The sequence below is a fragment of the Varroa jacobsoni genome, unplaced genomic scaffold (assembly GCF_002532875.2).
Source record: "Varroa jacobsoni isolate VJ856 unplaced genomic scaffold, vjacob_1.0 scaffold_530, whole genome shotgun sequence".
Lineage (NCBI taxonomy): Eukaryota > Metazoa > Arthropoda > Arachnida > Mesostigmata > Varroidae > Varroa > Varroa jacobsoni.
The window spans coordinates 48135-58359 of NW_019213432.1; the positions used below are offsets into that span (position 1 = coordinate 48135).

At 38.0% G+C, this 10225-nt stretch overlaps 1 protein-coding gene and 2 long non-coding RNA genes across 5 annotated transcripts in view; 2 read left to right on the forward strand and 1 right to left on the reverse strand.

Moving 5' to 3' along the window:
• Positions 1-4345, forward strand: part of LOC111261187 (uncharacterized) — a 39273-nt gene extending 34928 nt beyond the window's left edge. For 2 of the 3 annotated variants that reach the window (XR_015311386.1, XR_015311387.1), the window contains 2 exons: positions 602-705; positions 2559-4345. The gene's annotated coding sequence lies outside the window, so the exon portion shown is untranslated. The remainder of the gene's footprint in view (positions 1-601; positions 706-2558) is intronic. The other variant, XR_015311388.1, reaches the window with a different exon arrangement.
• Positions 4346-5323: 978 nt separating this feature from the next.
• Positions 5324-7504, reverse strand: LOC147753376 (uncharacterized). The gene is made up of 2 exons (XR_015311390.1): positions 6570-7504; positions 5324-5934 (listed from the first exon to the last, which is right to left on the reverse strand). It is a non-coding gene; the product is annotated as an uncharacterized LOC147753376 (long non-coding RNA).
• LOC147753377 (uncharacterized) lies at positions 7127-9940 on the forward strand. The gene is made up of 2 exons (XR_015311391.1): positions 7127-7229; positions 7511-9940. It is a non-coding gene; the product is annotated as an uncharacterized LOC147753377 (long non-coding RNA).
• Positions 9941-10225: the final 285 nt, after the last annotated feature.

Consider the following 10225-nt stretch of genomic DNA (forward strand, 5'->3'; position numbering starts at 1 on the left):
TAAACTTCTATGCTAAAAATACAGTGATGAAAGTGCAAATAGGTGAGCCATCTGCTTGTTAAGCTTGTCGTTTAGTGAAAGAAATTATTTAACTTGGGATAGAGATTCCATTTCGTGCTTCCAAAATGTGGCATGGACCTTCAACGGTGGTCGAGAAGCTGCAGTATCTTGGCTTAGATAAACTGTGTTGGAAGAGTTTTTTAGATGAATTCGGTAGAAATCTGATTACGGATCGAAGCATAACTAACACATTTAACAAAAGGTTTACATAAATGTCATACCTTAAATATGCGCGATTCCTATGAAAAAACTATAGTCTCAATGGCAACTACATACTTAGGCTACACGGAGTATTCAGGCATAAGATACTTACAAAACGTTCATAACTTCAGATATGTAGATGAAATTTATCGGTAAGATATAGCCATCTCTTGTGGCAGATAAACCATAAGGATGATTTCGAATAGGCATCGATTTTGGCTTGAAATAAAAATCCATGCGTATGGGTATGTTTTCAGTCATGTGTTTAGTTTTCAGCCCGACTTGCCTTATACACTTCACCTTTTAATGGCGGTTCGTGTTGCTCTGAGCCTATTTTCAGTTGAAAAATTGGAGGATATTAACGGTCGATCCTAGTGAAATATAGTACGATTCCGAAAATACGCCGCTATTAGTGACTCAGACGATCATGAGGAGCTGAAAGCTGTAAGTATTTCTAGCACAATACTAATGTCGCATCAGTGTAAAAACTGCTAATATACATGGATTTCAAGATTCTTTCCTAAATTATCTTCATTCAATTCGTGAGTTTCGGCGGGAAAATATATATCACTAGCATTTTTAGTAACCATATGGCTCTGTACTAGGTCGTTAGGACTACTTCTAGGTATACTAGCCTTTTCCAACAAACACTAGTTTCTATAATTATGCGACATTTTGTGCCACTTTTTCCATTTGAACGTACCCACGTTTTTTGCAATGTGGAACATGGAAAACAGTATGTTTTAGGCCTTTGGCTAGTCAGCTGTAGTGGGCCAAGAAAGATCAGAAAATTCAAGTGGTTTACGAATGTGGAATTCATCTTGGAACTACAACGGCAAAGGAAGCTCGTTACATAAACCTCATAATCGGTGAGGGTCTCATTACTAGAGATACCATGAGCCGTTGGCTTCGGAAAGGACAATTCCCATTCGAGTTCGAAAGATTGTCTTATGGAAAAATTCGTGTGGAGTAGTTGCCGGAAATGTGTATTACAAAGTGTCAAGAACTGCGACGAAAGCCGACTTATCTCAGAGTATATGGACATTGACATTTAAATTTGATGTATGTAAAGACACTGTATTTGATGAACTTGGCCAAATTAATATTGAACTGAACGAGGATGAAAAACAGACGTAGAGATGCTAGCTTCATTTTACTCTCACATTACACGTTAGGTCTCGGTTATCACCAACGATGAAATCTTTTCAAAGCCTCGATATGTTTGCAATAGACAGACTGTCAATCTCTGTCAAGTTGTCTTTTGAGCCACCTTAGATTCTCTTCGAGACTTTTACAGCAGCGTTTGGCTTTGATTAGCCTGTCGAGAAAATTCGAAAAGTTGTTTACACTTCAATATAGTAACAAGATGAAAATTTTCAGAAACGAAATAGCTCAGCATTTTTCACATTGAGACTTGTCCTAAGCAGCTGGGGCCTTTAAAACTTCTGTGGTCCTTAGAAATCATTATTAGGACGAATTTACTTAGAAAATATAAGGGGGCATGTGTATTTTAAGAAGCAGCTATATAAGCCTCTTTTTCTAAACTAAAAAGGTAGGTTTTTGAGCTGACCTTTATTCTACATAAGTACCTAAGTTTTCTACCTAGAGCGCCAGGTATACATAACTACAACAATAGAGCAGGTCTCTAATTTTGTCGAAGTCCGAAAGCCTGTTCTGAAAACTGATTTCCACAGAGATTATTTGTAACTACTGGATCGCCAGGGAGTTACAATGACTTTCTTGACAAAGTTTGACTGTTTTTACAAAACGTGCATGCATTTCTCGCCTGTATCTTGATTATAACTAATCAAGTGCTACCAGTGTAGATGCAAATCAACTATCTCTTCTTTTATATAGCCTGTCTTCTATTAAATTTACAATACATCGACTTTCGAGACTGAACAAAAATTTCGTACGATGACAAGGCGATCAATGACGGTTTCGGGCAACCATTATGTAGCTGGGCGTGTGCCTGTTCGTTACGCACAACACGTTGTGCGTATTTTGAAATAGTTTCCGTGTGCTTTTCTTCTTAGCAAACTGCTAGCTACTACCTGCTTAATTTACGGTTGGAAACGAGGAGCCACCTACTTTTTCGCTATTTCCCTCTTGAAAACTATTGCGTTGCTTACTATAAACCTACTTTTACCATTTTTCCGTGTTGTGGCAGTTTAGAATTTCCGGGCTCGTTGTTAAGCTGGATGTAGCGCGAACGCCTAATAATAGTAATAATAATAATATCCAACTTCCTCTTTCCTACGCCGTTATAAATGGGCAATGTTCAACTGGGTGCGTAGCTTCAGCTTGTGAACTGCGTGAAAAGCTTTGGACCGGCTCTCGAATGGAACAACGTTATAACGCTAACGTTGTTTGCCCATATTTAAGGTGAATTCTTTGTTTGTTTCGTATGTAGGTTTTGAATAAGACTTTTTTGAATAAAAAAAAAGATTTCGGGAATGTTCCAAACCGTAGTAGTGCAAAAACCTAGGTATAATTCTTGGCTGAATCATCACGAAGAAGGACAGTGCATGCACCAATATCAACTTTAGATACTATTTTTCAATATTTTTATTAGAATGCATTAGGCTACCGTCAGTCGTTTATGATTCCATGATCGATAATTACTATCGAAAAACAAGTTTATGCTAGTACGCTTGTAGGCCATAGAGGAGCTTATTCTCACCCTGATGAACTGACCTCTAGTTGACATAGGTATATCATACAAATCAGCTATTTAAAGAATAAAATTTTATATTTGTACCGTGAACTCATCTGAAGTCTTAGTAACTAAACGTTGTTAGCCAAGTTGACTTCGTCGATTAGTGTTATCGGTGAACGTATATAATGTCCGAGTGTGGATTGCCAGTGGTTGAGAAAAAAATTCAAAATGAACAAACAATGGTTTAATAGGCTCAAAAAATTCTAGAGAAGAATTTCATGGCATGTCAAAAGATATATGTTACATAAAATTATTTCCTAGAATTTATTTTCCATAAATCTGATAACATGAGGCGCTTCGAGGGTAGTCATCGGATATGTTAATTTGGTATGGAATGGACCATATATGGGCTTAGATAAGCCCGTATATGGTACATTTCATGCCAAATCGGCACATTCGATGACTGCCTTGAAGGTGTTTCATTATACTGGTTTATTGGTTTATCGTACAAAGCGATTTGTCCAAAACTGTTGCCTACTCCTGAATTAACGCTCGACGTTTTCCGCGTTTGATCGTCAAAGATGGCTATCTAACCACTCAAAGAAGATAAATTCGCCGTTTTAAACTCGCTATTGCAATAAAAGCTTCTCAGCGAATGCAACCCGTGACACTAAGCCTTATAGATACGTTCTAGTGCCGTTATAGTGAGGGTTTCAATGAACACTACCTCGAAATGCGCCCAAACTTAATGCCATCACGAAAAAGGTAATCTAAAATATAGTCGTCTTACACGCTTAATTTCGATGAAGAAACATTCACAAGTCAATTCATACGCTTCAAGATGATTGTTGGAAGCTTAACTCAACTCTAAGGACTTATAATCGTTATTTAAGGTAAATTGAATTTGTTTCTGCTTTGTACTCTTCTATCTAAGGTAAATTTTCACTTGACGTAACTTAGATAGCGGTATTTGTTCGATTCCGATTTTAAGAAATGCTTTTTTCTCTTTTCTTCTTTCTAAAATGTTGCTTTAAGGATCTTCAAGAGTTTCAATCGAAGTAGGCCGTGTTGACTGATACGGGCCTGATTTGGCTAAAGTAGAAACAGCTGTTGCCATTCGAGGGGCTAGTCGTAAACATCGCTCGTTTTGGATGGAGACCGTTGTAAAGAAAAGCTACGATCGTTATTTTCGCCACAGTTGATCTGATGTGAAATCTAGCTAGAGGCTTAAGATGTTCCTGAACTAATTGCAGACATGAATCCATTGCTTGTTGCTTCAGTAGACGATACTGCACGACAGTTTGCTGAGCTGTGGCCTCTGTACGGGCCTTTGCTCTTCTTTCTGGAGAGTGAGTTCGCCCGCGGTGGCGTGGGGTAATGACGGCGCTTTTGTACAGCTAAACGTCTAAGCTCTTGGCTGGCATCCTTTTAGTGAATTAAAAACATGAAATGTCACAAAAAAAACATAGACTTGACAATAGCTTATGACAAACCATTTAGCAGATGGCTCAATTAGGTCCCGGTTGTTTTCATTATGATATTCTGTGAATCTAAACATAGTCTATCAGAACAAACTTTCCTTGCTTTTCGAATTTTTTTTTTGGTAGCTTCTAATAGTCTTTATCTACGTTCAACTCTTACTACATCTTACTCATGCTATGCCTTCGTACCATGATACACAGCACTCAACCGAATTGTTCGGCTCAATTGAGCGTAATTTTCCCACATGCGCTTGCCTTTATTTATATAACGGTGGTTGTGACGTAAAGTCGAACCAATAGGGGTAACAAAATGCATTTATAGATGTATCGAGCCGATTCTGTTGCAAGCGCAGTATATTCGGTTGTCACATGCTGGAGAAGGGTAACGATTGTCCAGTAGAAAGACGCGGAGCTCGATTCAAATCAACTGAATAAATAGAGATTGACAGAATAGGAGGCACTAAAGGAACTTACCGGCGTCATCGCGTTTTGGATTACGTTACTGAATCTCAGTCTGAGATAGGACCGCTGCCCTTTAACTGTAGACAACTGAATTAATTGCTGCATAAGACCCTAGTTGAAGTTGATGCACTGTGTATATTTCCTCATCATTTCAGCAGTCCTGCTGCCAGGCTACAGTGATCAAATCTGCCGATTCTACTATTTAGTCCGTATTACACTCAGCCGGTTAACATAAATTGTTATGCTGCTACTCGTAGAATTATCCGTGGGCTTCGTTGAGCGCCTATTTCCAAGTTGATTCAACTAACTTAATTTATTGTCACACCTAGCCTAGGTTAGTACTTCATATACACGAATTATTTCGTTGCAATTACCCTATCCAACCTAATCTATTTTTGCAATTATTCAATTAGTGTGCTTTATGCCTAGCCTCGCATGATACAACTAAAAACAGGCGATATTCTCGTTGTTCACCGTTAATTTATTATCTTCATTATTATCATTATTATTATGATTTTAAGTAAGATAAGCCTTAATTGCTACATGAGTTATTTGTTATGGTTACTGCGGTAAGCAGGGAGACAGCTATATGGTCAGCTGTGTGTGAGGATTATACAAAAACAACCACCAAGAAGCTTCCTTCGTCGTCTTCTCTCATCACTCTTTATAGAATCGGCTATCGTCAATGTAATCATCATTTTTCATCACCAAAACTCCGTTTTCACCTCATTGTCGCTATCATTATATGATCTCTATATTATTGTTAACGACCGCTTGTATTAGAGCTGTTGTATGGAACTGGCCAACCACGCTCTGATATTCTACGTCTTCATTGCGTCAACCCCCCACCCGTACGTTAGACATTCGAATGCTTTATATTTTTTATATATATTTAGACTAAATTATTACTGTTAGTTTGTCTTCTGTTGTAGGCGACAGTATCCATTCGAAACTAACCTTACAGCCGTTTGTGCAATAAATGTAATCTTCGTTCGGAAAATGCAGATGGCCATGAATCTCCTATGCGAGGTTCTCACTTCTCTGTTACCGCTTGGTCAGCTTGACAGGAACCTGGTGAGTTGAAGAGACCGTCAGAAAAGAACCGCAGCCGATTTTTTGATATCCGCTTCAGCCAGTACAATAACGCAACATTAGTGCCCTTACGCTTGGATGGCCATTATCAATAAAGGAGACAAATAGAAAAAGCGAGGCCTAAAAAATAAACAGGATCCCCTCTTTGAAAGAACGAGTGGAGAGTTTTAATGGAATAGAAATCGTTTGATGCTCGGCTGAAGAGTGCTAAAAATTAATATTCGAGGCGCACATAGGTCTATAAATGAAAAAAGCAAATTCTTCTTTATCTTGTAGGCACTCCAGTGATGATACGGAATTAGTAAACTCATCGAAAAATAAATGCACCACAAGATTAATCTTGTGATTAACTTTGTTGTGGAGAATGTTCAATGTAAACAATAGACGCCGTTTGGTGGGTAAATATGAGAATATTGATAAATGAAAAACAAATGAACCGAATTTAATCGGAATCCCTTTACGCCAATAGCATACTTTAATCAATCAAATTTTCAGTAGTTTAGTAAGCAAATTTGCTAACGAACTAACGAAGATCATCGAATTATGGAAATGTCATCAACTGCTGCTATCGCAGTAACAACTGCTATCGTTTAAATTGTTATTATTTTACTTGCCCGGCTCGAAGGTGACAATTATAGAAATACGTAATGAATGTGAGAGCGTTATATGACGTGTGATATTTTATCGAATTGTTTTCTATATTCTCGTCGAGGAAATACGGAAACGGCATGTGTTACACCATCATCTATGATATCCATTTGTTTATTTTTATGGCTATAATAGTGTTGTCGTCTGGCAAATAGGAAGACGCGGCTTAATTTGAATTTGTTCCTGCAAATAAAGAAAAAACATCAAGCTAGCCGATCGACCAAGAGAAATCGTTATAAGTGAAGCATTCGGTATCGAATATAATGGCTAAATATTGTACACACTCAATTCGAAGACAGCGTGCCGAGGGTGTCCGCGTCGAATATTAGGTCCCTGCATTTAAGTTTCGTCTAGAAAAGAATGAAATAGTCCGGCTGCGCCTCCCAGCCAATCTAGCGGAGCAGAAACGCATAAGCAACAGTTGCAGAGGATATCGTATAGTAGCGCAAGGCAGAAAACTGTTTGATGTCACTGTGTACGCAAGTGTCATTTCTTCCTGGAGCATTATACTTCCCAGATGCTCACCCACAACCCAAACGACCTACATTAACATTTTCGTTAAAATCATATAATAAAATTACCATTATAGTAAGCATTCTCGGACAGATGGCTTCGTGATATAATTGGTAATGAAGTACCTATAAGATTTTATATTCTTATTAGACTATAATTACAACGTATCGTTTTGATACTACCAACAACTTTTACCGCCTCACTAGTCGTATTATTATTATTGTTGCCGTTGTTGTTACTTCGATATCCAAGTTTATTCTTGGTGATAATTATCATCATAATATCAGTAGCAACAATAATGGTAACTATTATCGTCATAGTGTCTAACATGGAAGAAACCTATAACGACATCTGCCCAGAGGTTTCATTACTTATTGACTCGCTTGAATGGCAGTGTGCATTAAAGGTGTGTCAATGCGCTCAGAGAATAAGTATTTACTATCCGGGAGTTTGCTGCTGCTACGACGTTACGGAAGGGCGGGCGATAACAACAGTGTTTTAGCTGTCAGCTGAATGAGATATGGTTATGGAGATACGACTTATGTTCCACCGGAAGCTGAAGAGCGCTTCGGAAACACGAGCCATACGAATATACTAAGAAACAAAAGATCAACGTTGACTGCGTCCCAGGGATTACACATCCATCACCAACCTGCGAGCGACAGCCTTTTACCTTTTAGGGTAATGATGTATGAAGTAAAGAATCGATTTTTTCGATACTGTTCTATGCCTTGGCGATCATTTTACCTAGCAAGAAACTATCAGCCCTTCTGCAGGGAGTCCACGTAGCAAATGCTTAGAAACTTTAACAAACATGTGTGATCATATAGATATATAAACTTACCCCTAGGCAATAAGTATCCATATTAATGTTAATTGAAAATGCAATTTTGGTAGATTCTGCTTTCCATTCAGCAGCTTTCTTTGTCGTAGGCAATTCGTGTATCATCCAAGGAGTATTCGCTTTTCAAAAAGCAGTAAAAAAAAACGATTGCTATAAAATCCTCAATGCAAGCTATTCCCGAAGTATGTGGACGTTAGCAGTGCTTTTCTTTTGTCTGTAGTCTGCCAGTAAAAGCACTCTCAGGTTTATCTTTCTCTCTGCACGAAACCCTCTTAGTTGCACGGATTATTATCGCATGGGACGCTTTGGCGAATTGAATGCGTATGATATTTCGGTATAGCTTTAGCTAATGCACCATGGTGGAACCGGAAACAACATCAACATGCGCTGTATTATAGAGAGTGCAGGCCATCAGGTCTTGCTTTCAGGTGAAGAATGTTCCAGGAAATGGAAAGGCATGTTAGGGCCTCATGTTCAAGGTGTTGTGTTGTAAGCTTGTTGTTACCATTTGTTTCATCATTCATTATTATTCTATCATAATAATAAGTATACCATTAATAGCTACTTGTTATATATATATATATATATATATATATATATATATGGTCATCGTCTTCAGATACATGATACGATGGTCGATGGTCTCCTTTGTGGCGATGTTGCAGTTAGGATTATTATTGTTATGCATACATACTGCTCGATACAAACGATACGTACACAGAGGCGCTAGGAAACCAAACGGGATGCAAAAAAGAGACGCACAACTCAGTAGTTTTTCTACAGATTCTGATACGAGAGTGTAATGTAACGTGGGAAATGGCTTTGACACTTCTAGTGATAATTATGGTGTAGTAGTTACAGGCATAATAATATGCCATAGTTGACTTTCGCAGAACAGACGCGCGACACATAGCTATTCGGTATCGACCTTGCCGCCTGAGCGTATTCCCTACGTAGATGCAGGCTAGTCGGCGTCGTTCGATCGGTTGTCTACTCGCTATTTCGGACGAAACGTTTTTCGTCTGTGTGCAGGGATTCACAGGCGCTTCCTTGTGCAACTGACGGAGGCTGACACAGAGATCTGATGTTTGTCTCTCGTGTAAGGGGTGTAAAGAAGCTAACGCGTATATGTCTAGTGTTCCTGTATACGCTAGTGCTAACAATCGCTTTCGGTAAAGTATATAATTACTATTATTATTACCATCATCGAGACGTAATAAATATTATAGGACATATATTCTATGTATGTGCTCTCTTCCAGACATTAGTAGTTGTAGTAACTCGTAGTAGAATGCGGGTAATGGAGAAGGGAACTTCAAGGGCTGCGATGGGCAGTGTTAGGCAAAACTCGGATTAAGAATGATGCTGCTGTGCTTGCTTTACAAAGACTATGACTACTATTTCTATTGTTTTAATATTTTTGTGTTTGCTGTTGCTGGGGGTTGGAATCGGAAGAATAAGCAGTATTTGTTCGTGTATATGTGTTTGTTTGTATGTATGTGTGTGTTTGTGTAATGTAAGCATGATTATCGCCATCAGTCATCGCATCAGGCATCAATTGACCGATCTGTCAATTAATATTATTTTTATACCTATATATTTGTCAGTCGATTATATCCGTTTATTTTACATGCTTTGCTCATTTAATCATTCGTCACTACGTACGCACTCATATTGTACCCATTGTAATAACTATGTATGAATATTTTTGTTATTATCGTAGTTCCACCTATCCATTGTTATTATTTTTTAGCCCCTCATTGACCTATTGTATCGTTTGTTTACCCACAACCAGCTATTTCTTCTTAATCTTCTATTATTATTCACGAGTAATATTCAGAGGTGTTGACAAGTCATAGTGATGTGATTTGCTGTTGATACATTGTGCATTTTTTATGATCATATTAATTATTTTATCAATTATTGGGTTGTTGATGTGGTTTTTGTACTGTGTAATAGATTTTGCTACTCACAATTAAAGTTCGATCTTTTGTTTAGATGTTAATTTTGGTTAGTTCAAATGCGTAATTTATTCGTAGTAAGATATTTTGGGAGTTATGTCTGTGGTCTCGTCTTCTGGGCTATTTTTCTCTCATTTAGATTTCATCTTAAATCACGGTCCTTTAGATTTTTCTCTGTTCGTCGAGTTGTTCTACTATAAATTGATCTGATTCTCGTCCAAAGTTGGATGCGTCTCAAGCTTCAGTTCATCCGTTAATATTCCTATAGTTATTAGTGGATTTGGCGAAACCCTAATCTGGTTTC